We start from the raw sequence: 13239 nt of genomic DNA on the forward strand, positions 1-13239 counted from the left end.
TTGGATTCTGGAGAGGAGTTTTAGAGGTGAAGTGAGAGCAGAAAGAGCGCTCAGATGAATACACACTTCCATGATTCTGCATTTAACTTCTCTGTCATAGACTTCATCATCCTTGAGGAGAGAGTTCTTTATTTTTTTAATATTCCTATGACTCATGCTTAAATCAATGTCTTGAATAGAGAATACTCTTCAATTTCAACAAATGTCTAGACTACTGTGCTATTCCTTATGGTAGAACTAACTCCATGTGGCTATTTAAATTTTAGCTAATTAAAATTCAATAAAATTAAAACTTCAGTTCCTTAGTTGTGCTAACCACACTTCAGTTTCTCAAGAGCTCCACAAGGCTATCGGGTACTGTATTGGACAGTGAACGTAGCCATCCTTATCGAAAATTCTACTGCACAGTACCATTCTAAAATAAAAGGATGAAGTGACAACAATGTCTTAAATGTTACAGCTGCAAGTACTTGCATCTCATAAATCCAATTTCCTCATTTTACATATGGAGACACCAAGACCCAAGAAGGAAAAGCAACTGTCAACTGTTTATGCCAAGTTGGTCGATATCATGGCTAAACTGGAGCCCAGGTGTGTTGACACTTCATGATGCACTGCAGTCTGCCCTCTGTAGCTCATTTATACTATATCATACTACCCCAACTTTTGCTCTAATGTTTTTCAAGAGCACACATTTTGTTGTAACATACTCTCTTGTAGAAAAATTTACCCAGGCCTTTCTCTTATGACTCTGGGCAGGGCCAGCGAGGAATTTACGAGAAGGGCCTAGGTAGCTCTGTCAGAGCCTTGGAGCAGTTGATAGGTCAAGGAATAGGTTTAGGCCTATCATCAGCTAAAAATTAACACTGATGAGTGCAGTGACAAATCACTAGAGATGTGGAAGAAAATATGAGAAAGTAGAGAAACGGTGGATTATGGCAAAAAGACTTGCATTAGAAAGGCTTGAGCTCACAGTCCATTTCTCCTCTTACTGTGGCCTTAGGTAACTTACCTTTTTATACTGAGACTTTTCCTTACCTGCAAAATAGAAATAATGACACCAGCATCATTAATCAATATATAGCATATTGATTACATAGCAACTGACCAAAGGAGATTCTAAAAAGTATGGTAGCTTTATGATGATTATAGTATTATTGCTATATTATCATAATGAGAAGAAAACTATTAGAAAATAGGTTCAGACATAATAATAGAAGCAAATATTTATAAAGCACTTATGAACTAGGCAATGATCTGAGTGCTTTGCACATATTAATTTATTTAATGTCTATAACAAGACTGTGAGGGATAATAAAAGTACTCCTGTTTTATATATGCAGAAACTGAGGCACAGAGTGACTTACCCAAGATCATCAGCTAGGAAATCTAAAGCTGAAACTCAGGCAGTGGGTTGCAAAATGTATGCTGTTAACCACTCTGATTTTGAAGGGAAGGGGCCCTGCTTCCCTCCAGAGAGGGACACTTTTACACTTTTACAGTCTCTCCACCCTGCAAGAACCCATGAATGACCCTTTGTTGAATGAGTATGCTGGAACTTACAGATTAATCAGTGGAAGGTGGGAAAGCTGAAACCCAGGGTACCATAGGACTTGGGTCCCAGAATAATGTGATGATTCAGGGCACCTGGTTTCTTATGGGCTGCTTCTGGATCATTCTCAGGTGCAGCTCTGCACTTTTTCTTTCAACTCTTGCAGATGGAGCACTGACACTTGGTTGAGCTAAAATGCAAACAACCACAGTTTGGCCTCAGCCCTCCTGAGCTAGTTCCTGTTTTCAAAGCTTCACAGGCTGTTGAAACACAGACATCCTACCTAATAATTTTAACTCTGCAAAAAGTGTCTCCAGTGGAAAAGTGTCCATATCCAGTATTCATTGGTTCGTTTGTGTAATAAATATTTATGGAGGACGACAAGTGCCAAGAACTGTGCATAGAGAAACAATACAGGCAAGACTCTTCTGTAAGAAGCTCAGAGCTCGTGAAGGACAGAGATATGTAAACAGAAAATCAAATCAAGTCTTTTAAATTTTGTGAGAAAGTCTACGTAGGGAACAGAAGGCGCATAGAAGAGAGTGGTCTGAACTATCTGAGATGCCAAGGAAGATTCCACAGGCTTCTCAACTCAGTTACTTTTCAGACGACACTGAAACTGGGACACTAACTTTTCTGGAATAGCTGAGGAAAGTTTGCTCTGGATTTCTGGGTGTGTGAATCTTCTTTCTTGTCTCTGTTCTGAGAAACATTAATGAACATTTGCATTGAGTAAGATCTGGCTGTCTGCCCTATTTGGCTTAAGTGGAATTTTGAAGCAAATTCTGAGGGGTGGGTGAGTTTTTCCAATTCCTTAATTAAACAACTGGAAGGCTTCATGAGAGTCATTCATCTTTGTATCTTTTCAAATGACTTTCACTGAAAGGGCCACTATGTTGCAGTCACCACTTTCCTTTAAATAATATTTCTACTGTGTTCTTGAGCTGTTTATTTTTATAGTTCTGTGTATTTGACCTAAAGCTTTTAACCTTGTGTGTGTGCCCTGAAGTGACTTTATTGCAAAAGGGTTTGGCTTATAAATCTCAATAATAAATAATATTCAGTCGTAACACAAGGGGAAGAAATATCAGAACTGCCTGTTCCCTTGAGAAACGTAACAGCAGAAAGGAAAAAGTATGAGGAAGCTCAGGTCAATGAGTGGCCACAGAGGGCACTGAAACCCTTGAGCAGAATTGAGAAAAATTGTGTGTATCAACTATGCAACATACACCAGGAGCTATGGATCCTGCTTTGGGACATAAATCTTAATAGAGCAAGCACTATGAAAGAGGGAAAACCTGCGGCTCAGCAATGTCAAGAGAAGTCCCTAATGTTACCTAGCTGGTTGGTACAGGGATGAGAACTTAGAATACCTTTGTGCAAAAGCTTTTGCTGGTTCCATTACACCACACACCCTCATTATTAAAAGCTATCTATTTCATGAAACTGGTCAAAAGATATGGCTTTCAGGAATTTGGATTAAGGTGTACAGAGAACTATGCACTATCATGCAGAAAGGCCATTCGAGTTCCTATAGTTTAATACCCAACCTGTTAATTCCTAGGTTCCCCTATTATTTTTTTTTCCTTTTTGATTCAGATATTTAGAAACATTTGTCTCCTGACTTCCACTTCTAGCAATACTACAAGTGACAGACCAACATTCCTACTGTGCAAAACAAAAATGCCAGATCAAAAAAGCATCCAAGAACCGCTAGGGCAACCAGGTTCTGGAAAGTTGATAGAGTGAAGGGAATCTTCTGGGAATACCACAGTTGATGTCCCATCCCCAGAGTCTTGCCTTCCACCATGATCCTGTGGCCTCCCCAGCTTTGCTGCTGATTGTGAGAGTTTTAATCCCCCCAAGTTCCTGTGGTCTTCTGCCATCCTCCAAGCTGCTCTGCTGTTCCTGCATCATCAACATCACACCAAAGAGCCCAGAACCATCTCTGCATCTCCTGCTATGAACCTTCATCTGGACAGGATGCCCCACCAAGCTTCTCATGGGTGCTGGTGCTCCCTCCCTCATTCCTACATTGTGTACCGCCATGGTGCAGGGGCATAGTCAGGTGCTGGAGTCTCAGGTCCTGTATTTACCAGCCTGAGCTGTCATCACCAAATGCCACAGACTAGATGGCTTAAAAAAACTGACATTTACTTCTCATGGTTCTGGAGGCTGGAAGTCCAAGATCAAGGTGCCAGCAGGGTTGGTTTCTTCTGAGGTCTCTCTCCCAGGCTTTCAGATAGCTATCTTCTCACTGTGTACTCATGTGGCCCTTTCTCTGTGCTCCCATACCCTTGGTGTCTCTTCCTCTTCTTACAAGACCACCAATTCTATCAGATTAGAGCCCAGTCCCTATGATGTCATTCAACTTTCACTACCTCGTTCTAGGCTCTATCTCCACATGTAGTCACATTGAGCATTAGGGCTTCAACATCTGAATTTTAGGGGAGGAACACAATTCAGTCCATAACAGATCTGATGTCACAATCCATTCCCTTAGCTTTCTTACCTCTTCCTTAATCATACTTTTCTAAGCCAGTCCCAGCATTTCTACTTTATTTGATCTAGTGACCAAATCGATGAATGCATAACTTTAGTCACCAAACTACCCCACTTAAGACAATGAAGAGGAATGCTTATAGGAACATTTTTAAAAGTTGCCTCTCAAATTATTAATTATTTTCATCCCTTTCCTCAACCTTTATTATTCAGTAATTTGCTAAATTGGATGTTCACTATAAGATAGCTTTTTCAGCTGATAAATGTCAAACTACAGCAATAAAAATTGATTATAGCAGTATTATTTATTGAACTTCTACAAAGTGTTAAGGTACCTGTGTATGTACTCTGCTTCTGTTACTTTTAATCATCAAAAAAAACCCCAAAAATACTTGTTTTCACATTTTACATATTATAGGTAAAGAACCTAAGTCTGAGTACTGAGGGTGTGTTGAAATTCACACAGCAAATGAACAACCGACCCCCATGATTTGAACCAGGTCTGTTATTTCAAAATTAATGTGCTTTCAACATAAGGAGTCCATTCAACAGATACGTTTACCCTAAGTGTTGGGATTTATAGAATACCAAAAAGAATTTGCAGACTCTATCAATATCTTACAAATGCCTACGAGTCCTAGAATTCTGTCATAAGATCCGCTATTCATATTCAGCCCCTATTTACAGATAAGAAGACTGAGGGCCAAAGAGCAGAGCTGCATTACAACTTCCTTGGACACTAGGGTACATTTGCCTGTGTGGTCCTTTTTCTTCATGAAATTTGATTTTACATTGTGTAGACATAAAGACAAAAATGTTAATATTATAAGATCTATATCTTTTTTCTGTGCTTCCACACCCTTGGTGACCCTTACTCTTCTTAAAAGGGCACCAATTCTATTAGATTAGGGCCACATACCTATGGTGTCATTTAATCCTGTGATATAATATTAATCAACATTACCAATCTTATATTATCAAGATAAAATAAAATAATAGATAATATAAAATTGATAATATTGACTATTATAATCTATATCAATCTTATAATCTATAAATTATTATAAGTTTATAATAATCTATAAATTATTATAAGTTTATAATAATCTATAAATTATTATAAGTTTATAATAATCTATAATTATTTTTTATAACTCATTATACAAATTATTACAAATTCATTTTTTTCTTCTTCTTCTTCCTTAAAATAAATTAAAACATTCTTCTGGACCCTTGAAAGCTGGCACTGTGCTTGCTGTGCCTAATGGGTAAGTTGGTCCTGCTAGAAAGGTTAAGCAACATCCCCATCCATGTATAGCTCTAAATGGACATGCCAGGGTTAAAGGCCAAGTCTTCTGCCTCCAAGTCTGTATCTCCCTGCACTGTATTATGTTTTCTTCTGTTGGAGATTTGAAATATATAAAATATTGGTTTGAAATGCATCAAAAAGCAACCACTTGGTTATAGTTTTGAACCTGTATTGAGTTAAGGGTACAAATTTCATTGGAAAAATGAAATAATCCTTAATCAAGTAAGGGAAGGCCAACACTGTCATACTGACATGCAAAATCCTGAATCTTATACATAATCCATGAAGTATAAACTGCACAAGATGTGGATATTCACACACACAAGCCCCCCAAAATGGGAAGTGAAGAATTGCTTCTATGACTTGGTTTATTCTACCATAAATAGGACTTTCCTAAAACATAAGACACTCATTATTCCTGAGGTAGTTGCTGGATTCAGATGGATTCTTTACAAATGAAGGCTCGGGGACATTCATCGAAGCCTCATCTTCCATGCTCAGCATAGAGATGGGTGAACAGTATTCTTAGAACACAATTGTGCCTATCCGTTTCTGCAGATGACTTGATGACCAGGAAATGCTGTTGAACTTGCTCTTTATTCATTAAGACCTGTGAGTCTTCTCCATATCCTTGGGCCTAGGGCTTGCCATCAGTGTTGCAAAAAATTATCCTAAAGCTAGACCATTGAGCAGGCGAGTCATTGGCTTGACCAGGGGATCTTATCCAGGGAAACCAGGAGAAGAGATTTCAATGGGTAAGGTTAGCCAGAGTCCTTAGGTGGTACTGAGGGTTGAGAACTGAGTTGAAGAAATGAAGTTAAACCCTCAAGTCCAATGAGAAAAGGTAAGAAATTATGAGGGTTTATCTCATGCATCAACTTAGCTGGGCCACAGTACCTAGATATTTGGTTAAATATTATTCTGGATGTTTTTATGAGAGTGATTTGGGAGGAGGCTAACATTTAAATGGGTGGACTTTGAGTAAAGCAGATTGCTCTCCATAATATGGGAGAGGGGTCCATCCAATCAGTTGAAGGTCTTAGTAGATGAAGACGGATCTCCTGTGAACAAGAAGAAATTCTGCCAGCAGATGGTCTTCAGACTTGAACTGCAACATCAGCTCTTCCCTAGGTCTCTGAACTGCCAGCTCACCCTGCAGATTTTGGACTTGCCAGCCTCCATAATCTTATGAGCTAATTCCTTAAAATACATCCTCCCAGTATTTATGTGTGCTATTGGTTCACTGAAGAACACTGAATTGATTAATTAACATTGATTTATACAGAAGGAGAAACAAAGTCAAGATTCAAAGCCTGCAGATTTTGAATGGGATGCTGATGCATCTGAGGTAGGTCAAGGCAACAGAGTGATGGCTGGCATGGGCCTGGAAGTCTGTAGATGTGCCACTGTGGCAGCTGGTGTGTGAGCTGATAAGAGTAAGGAGGGATAAGGCTTATCCACAGGAGAGCAGTTTCCTATAGCTTCAACATTACCGCTCTATGACCACAAGCTAAGAGCCTGTATTCATTTTCTGTGGCTGCTGTATTAAGTCATCACTTAGTGGTTTAAATTAGCAAAAGTTTATTCTCTCACTGTTAGTTCTTAAGGCCAAAAGATCAAAATTAGTAATAATGGCTGAAATCAAGATATCAGCAAGTCCAAGCTCCCTCCAAAGCTCTGGAAAGCACCTATCTGTTCCTCACCTCTTCCAGTTTCTGGTGGCTGCCAGCATTACTTGGCTTGCAGCTGCATCACTCCAATTTTTGCCTCCATCTTCATGTAGTCTTCCCCTCTGTGTGTCTATTTTCCCTCTACCTCTCTCTGTATAAGGTGACTTGTGATGGTATTTAAGACCCACTTGACAATCTATGATAATCTCTTTATTGTAAAGTCTTTCATTGAATCACATCTGGAGAACTGTAACATATAAGGTAACATTGAGAGGTTCCAAGGTTTAAGGCCTGATATCTTTGGGGCCACCATTCGGTCCACTGTGGATTCCATTCTCTTTTTGGTACAGCCATCCTCCTCCTCTGTTGGTATACATCAGAATCACGACCACTAGAACTTGAACTCCTTATTCTATTCTGTGCTTATAGAATCTGTACAGTGGTTCTGAATGAATTCTTCTGTTTCATGCAAAAAACTCCTATGCACTCTTGAAAACAATCTAATCTTTGTTGCACATAAGTTACATGTAAATCATTCACACAGCCCTCAGTGAGTTCTCAAGACAGAAACTCCATGCCCTGAGGTCAACACTCTCCTTCCTCTCTCTGTACACAGCATAATAGTTACAAACATGGTCTCTGGTCCAGAATCATAGATTTAGATATGGAATCAGTCATTTACTAGCATCATGACCTTGAGCAATGTTTAACTTCTCCAGGTTTCAAGTTCACCATAAAATCAGGGTGATGATAGGATCCATTCTGTAAGATTGTTGTCAAAGATTGAATTTGTACATACAAAGCATGTAATTCAGTACTTGTTCTATGAGTGTCAGCTCAGATAATGATGATAATGCCTGGTCTCTGTCCATCCCTCCCCTGGGCCCTATTAAGTGGATTATCAGTTGTCCAATTACCACAGAGCCTTTGGGTCCTCTTAAAATTATCAAACTTCTTTATATAATTTCTGAGTGTTGCTTTCTGAATCTTTTACCATGATTTTTATTCCATAATTTTTGGCAAATGGTATAGAATAGTGGTTAGGAGCACAATCATTGGTATCAGTGAATGACTCTCAGCCTGGTTTCTTCCTCTGTGAAGTAGACATAACCATACCTATCACATGGATTCCTGCAGATGGCGGATAAGGAAACCATGTAGGTATGTGGAAGATAGTAAGTGATCAATAAATGGAAGCTATAGTTATTTCCATTTTTTTTTTGCAGAAGCCATGAAGCAGGGAGTGGTAGAGGCAGTAGCATCAGGTCTGAGGCTGGGCCATGTGCAGTCCACTCCACTCCATGTAAATAGCCTTCATGTCAGTCTTAAATCTTTTCTCTTTAAGACACAGCTCATTAAAACCATCTGCTAGCCACCCTTGGTTAGCTGAGGCTAATCCCTGTTTACTGTAAATGTCAAAATGTGTAAGGGGACCTGAGGGTGGGGAGTGGCTGGAGAAAAACACAAAAATCCTTTGAAAAAAACAAGGAACCTCTAGAATGACGAGTGTCCTCCTGCAAGTGAAAAGTCTTCGTACTTAATCCTCCTAACGTCAGCGGTGTCGATTCATACAAAAGGTTGCCACATGTTCTACAAGACTGAACTTGCATTTCCGCTATAAATGTGTTACCAATGAGTCCAGACTTGCAGCTCCACCAACTGAGATAAGTATATGGAGCATGAAGGTCCTGAGGGTCAGGCTCCCCAACCTCCATGGACCTGCAGAAGGAAGGGACTCTTGGCCTTGGCAGAAAAGGCAAATCTAACCGGAGGTGCCTGATGGCATTGGCAGCAAGGACCTGAAACCCCTCCTTGACCCCCTTTAAATGCCAGGCACAGATGTCACCTCGCTGGCTGTGGTATTTTGTGCTCTCATTCTTTGCTGCACATGTGTGGGGTCCTTTTTCACCAGGGATGACCTAAAACAAATGTCGAGGCAAAATCTAACATTAGACAAAGAGATTCCAAATCTCAAATGGCTTCAACTGCTTTTGCAGCTGTCTCAGAAAAATTCTTCCCCACTAACACCAATAGCTTTCTTCGGTCCCCAAACTTGTAAATATTAATTCTCCATTCAAGCTCAAATAACCCTGCAGCTCCTTTCCACCCCACACAACCCTTCCCTCACTTTCGCCTTCTCATTAACTCTCCTTTGTTCTATCAAAAAGCTCAGGAAGAGTTCAATTTTTTGAAAGTCCTGTTGTTTCTCTTTGAATCCTATCTCACCTCCTTTTTTATTAAAATCCGCATCGTGGGGCTGAGCATGGTGGTTCATACCTATAATCCCGGCACTTTGGGCAGTAGAAATGGAAGGATCATTTAAGGAGTTTGAGACCAGCCTGGGCAACAAGGCAAGAACCAGTATCCACAAAAATTTTTTAAAAATTAGCCTAGCCCATTAATGTGGTGTGTGCCTATAGCCCCAGTTACTCGGGAGGCTGAGGCAGGAGGACCACTTGAGCCCTAGAGTTCATGGCTGCTGTGAGCTATGGTCATGCCACTGCCCTTCAGCCTGGACAACAGAATGAGACCCTGTCTCAAAGAAAAATGTCTATATTGTGAAATAAACAAAAACAGCGGAAGAATATCTGCCTCAGGGAAAAAAAGAAAGGCTTTGATTAGAGATTAAGATGGGTTCAAATGTTGTTCTTGCCACTAGTTATCTGGGTAACTTTGGGCACATGAATCATTCGCATGTGACGGGCATTACCTGGAATTATGCAGTGGACAGACAACCTGTGCTACCATGGACCCTGCCTCTGAGCCATGGTTCCATATTCATAAAATGGGGGATGCTTTCTGACTCATGAAATTATGAGAGAAATATGTCTAGTGTGAAAATTTTCTGATAATGGTAAAGCAAATTTAATTAGAAATGTTAATAAAAATTGCAATAATATCAGTAACTTTACCTTTGATAGCTTGTTTTGTGTTCTACAAAGATATGAACACATCATATGGCACAAAAATGCAAAGACATCATCCAGTCCAATACCCTCTTTGATTCTTTGTCCTGAACTAGGTTGTTCAATAAAGGAACTTAAAAGCATTCTTTTTTTTTTTTTTTTTTTTTCCGACAGAGTCTCACTCTGTTGCCCAGACTGGACTGCAATGATGCAATCTCGGCTTGCTGCTATCTCCGCCTCCCAGGTTCAAGCAATTCTCCTGCTTCAGCCTCGTGAGTAGCTGGGACTACAGGCATGCACTGCCACACCGGGCTAATTTTTTGTATTTTTAGTAGAGACGGGGTTTCACCATGTTGGCCAGGCTGGTCTCAAACTCCTGACCTCAGGCGATGCACCTGCCTCGGCCTCCCAAAGTGCTGAGATTACAGGGGTGAGCCACCATGCTCGACCAAAAGCTTTCTGAGTAACTTGTGTCAATGTTTCTTTTGTTAACAATTAATTGATTCTCTAGGGTGAATCTTAGTATCCCATTCTACTACCTAAAATTTGGTTCAGACTTTATTTGAATGCAGGGCCCACATCGTAGCCTAACATTGAGTTGAAGAGAGTGAGGGGCCTGGGGCTTTACAGAAAGAGTAGTGGTTCCCTCTGCACATACTCTGTCAAATTGGATTCTTTTCAACAAATTTTTACAATTGCAATTGACATAAAGAAATCCAAGCCTATGATGACAAGATGTTAGAAAATGCAGTGTGTAATTTGTAACTGAGACACTGACAGTTAGCTCCCAAAATACAGAGAGAGGGTCATCAAGATGTGGCACATTTTGGGGTCTTCTCTCTCACCAATCACAGATTCAGGGCCCCTGATACAATGGACTAGTCCTCTGTCGCCGGGCTTTCCTCACTTTCATGTTGGTTGTTATTGGAACAAATTAGTCTTCCCCCTTCTTCCCTTTCAAGGAGGCTTCTCAATCTGCTTTGCAGACACAGAGTTTGCTTTTTCCTGTGGTGCTCACCCTTTAATTTGTCCTGATGTGTCTCTTCCTACCTTAAATGCAGTACGGGTATAATTTGGATTTATGCTCTTGTACCTTCCAAAACTCCCCTGGGAGCAACTTAGCACATTTCCTGCATGGTGTAAGAGCTCTGAAAATGCTAGATGCTAGTATTAATATTATCAAATGGCCCAAGAGAGCAAAGAGGAGGCTACAAAGTCTCTAATGAGCTGGCCTCAAAAGTCACACACTGTCATCTCTATCACACACTCTTGGTCACACAACCAGCTCTGATTCACTGTGTAAGGAAATTATCTAAAGGTGTAAATACCGGGAGGCAAACATCATTTGGGAGTACATGGAGGCTGCCGACTACATATATTTTCATGCTTTTTAAATTGGCATCTAAAATATTCTTCACAAATACAAATAGTTGTAAATGGTATACTTCTGTGTGTATATTAAGTACATAGTCATGTTAATATAGATTATGTACATATAAACCTATTTTAATGAAACTCTTATATCTGTAATTTAATTTTAGTATATGGAAGATGCCCACCATAAAGCCAATTGAAAATGAAATTTGACCCCATTTAAAAAATTAAAATAAATATATTGATATCCATTGCTATCATAATACACTTCTGAATTCTTATTCTAACAAAAAGAAAGAGAAAGAAAGAGACACAGAGAGACAGTGACGAGAAAGAGAGAGGAAGCTGTCGGGCCTTGCTGGGAGTCTGTTACCTGGATTCAATAAGCCTAGTATTTTTTATGGATGCTATCTTTACTTTGTCCTAGAAGGATGCTTCCTTCAGAGAGATGCGTGTTCCACTTACGTTATAATATTCTTTTGTTGGAATATTTTTACACTTTGGACCAATGCACCATGCAAAGATTCAGAATGGGCATATTTTGATTGCAGTCGAAGGACAATTATCAAAGGCGTGTGGGATAAGAGAACAGGTAGACCCCAGGTATCCTCCTAGGCAGGTCAGTTTTAGGAAAGAGCACCTATGGGTGTCATGGGTCTAAACCTTGATAAGCTGAAATCTATCCTTGCCCTCACGTCCTCAGAAGGTGTTTGAGTACCTACCCTCAGTGGAACACATTTCCTCAGTTAGGATACCTCAGCTTAAATGACTTAATACAAGTTTAAGTATAACATGAAGATTGTATGGCATGTATTCATTAAGTATCTATCAGAGAATTCTAATTCCTGAGAGCAAAGTTCTCATACAACTGCCTGTTCTAGTGCAAATAAGGGCTTCTTTAACATGGGCTTCTTTATCCTTGATGATGAGAACCATGTACTCCATGCCTATATTGCCCCAGGGCTTAATTCAGTGCTATCAGAAATAGGACACTGATGGACATTGAGTAGCATAATGCTACCATTCCTTCTCCATACCCTCATACATCCATGGCCAACATCACTGATGTGGCCTCAGAATTCTTCGCAACACAAAGTCCCAGGTGACCCTCCTAATCTACTAACTTAACACATCAATTAGGCCCTGTTTCCCATCTTAGTGGCCAATGCATTGCTGTAATGTTAATAAATGCTGTAACAGCTTGCATGACAGTCTCTAACTTCGCATGCCTAAAAGTCTCATAAAGATCACAGTATCACATAGCTGCATTCTATTGTCTGGAGAAAGTCATAAGAGCAGACCAACCCCAAGGGATAGAAAATTGTGTCACTGCTTTAAGGGAGCTGCTGCAAACTCACCTTGCAAAGGACATGGATACAAAGAGGAGGAAATTTTTGGCCAACCTTTGCAACCTACCATACATATTTTTGGCACAGGTAGCATTTTACTGTTTGGTTCCTCACCCCCAACCAGGCTGGACTTCTCAGTTAGTATTGTTTGAGAGAGCTATATGTCAGGCCACAGCATAAATGGTTGACATTTGAAGATGAATGATATAAACCTCCAAATATCTTCAAGGGGTTCACAATATAAGTAAATAATGAGCCAGTTCAGTTCAAATGCATTGAGCAATAGCTCTGTAACATCTGCTCTACCTGGCAATAGAGGGACAGAGAGGAGTGAGACCCCACCTCTCATCTGGAGAAACTCAGAGAAGAAAGGAAAGAAATAAAGAAGGATTTTGCTCTTCTGTAACAAAGTATGTCACAGAAGCCGTTGGCATTTTTGAAGGCTGAGATTTCCTTATTCACACATTGCCTTCTTTAAGAAAAGACACACAGTATATATAGGGTTTGTAGGGAAGAGAGGAAAGCGAGAACATGAGTGTATACTGGAGGACTCCTCTCACTTACCCGCTGATGAAAT

General features: G+C 40.0%; 1 long non-coding RNA gene across 4 annotated transcripts in view; it reads left to right on the forward strand.

Moving 5' to 3' along the window:
- LOC100994577 (uncharacterized) overlaps window positions 1–13239 on the forward strand; it is a 189327-nt gene that overhangs the window by 28042 nt on the left and 148046 nt on the right. Inside the window, exon 3 of one of the 4 annotated variants that reach the window (XR_008624421.2) lies at window positions 10114–10211. The exons of the other annotated variants lie outside the window; for them this stretch is intronic. This is a non-coding gene — a long non-coding RNA (uncharacterized LOC100994577). The remainder of the gene's footprint in view (window positions 1–10113; window positions 10212–13239) is intronic. 4 annotated transcript variants of the gene reach the window in all.

The sequence above is a fragment of the Pan paniscus genome, chromosome 12, assembly GCF_029289425.2.
Source record: "Pan paniscus chromosome 12, NHGRI_mPanPan1-v2.0_pri, whole genome shotgun sequence".
Taxonomy (NCBI): Eukaryota; Metazoa; Chordata; class Mammalia; order Primates; family Hominidae; genus Pan; species Pan paniscus.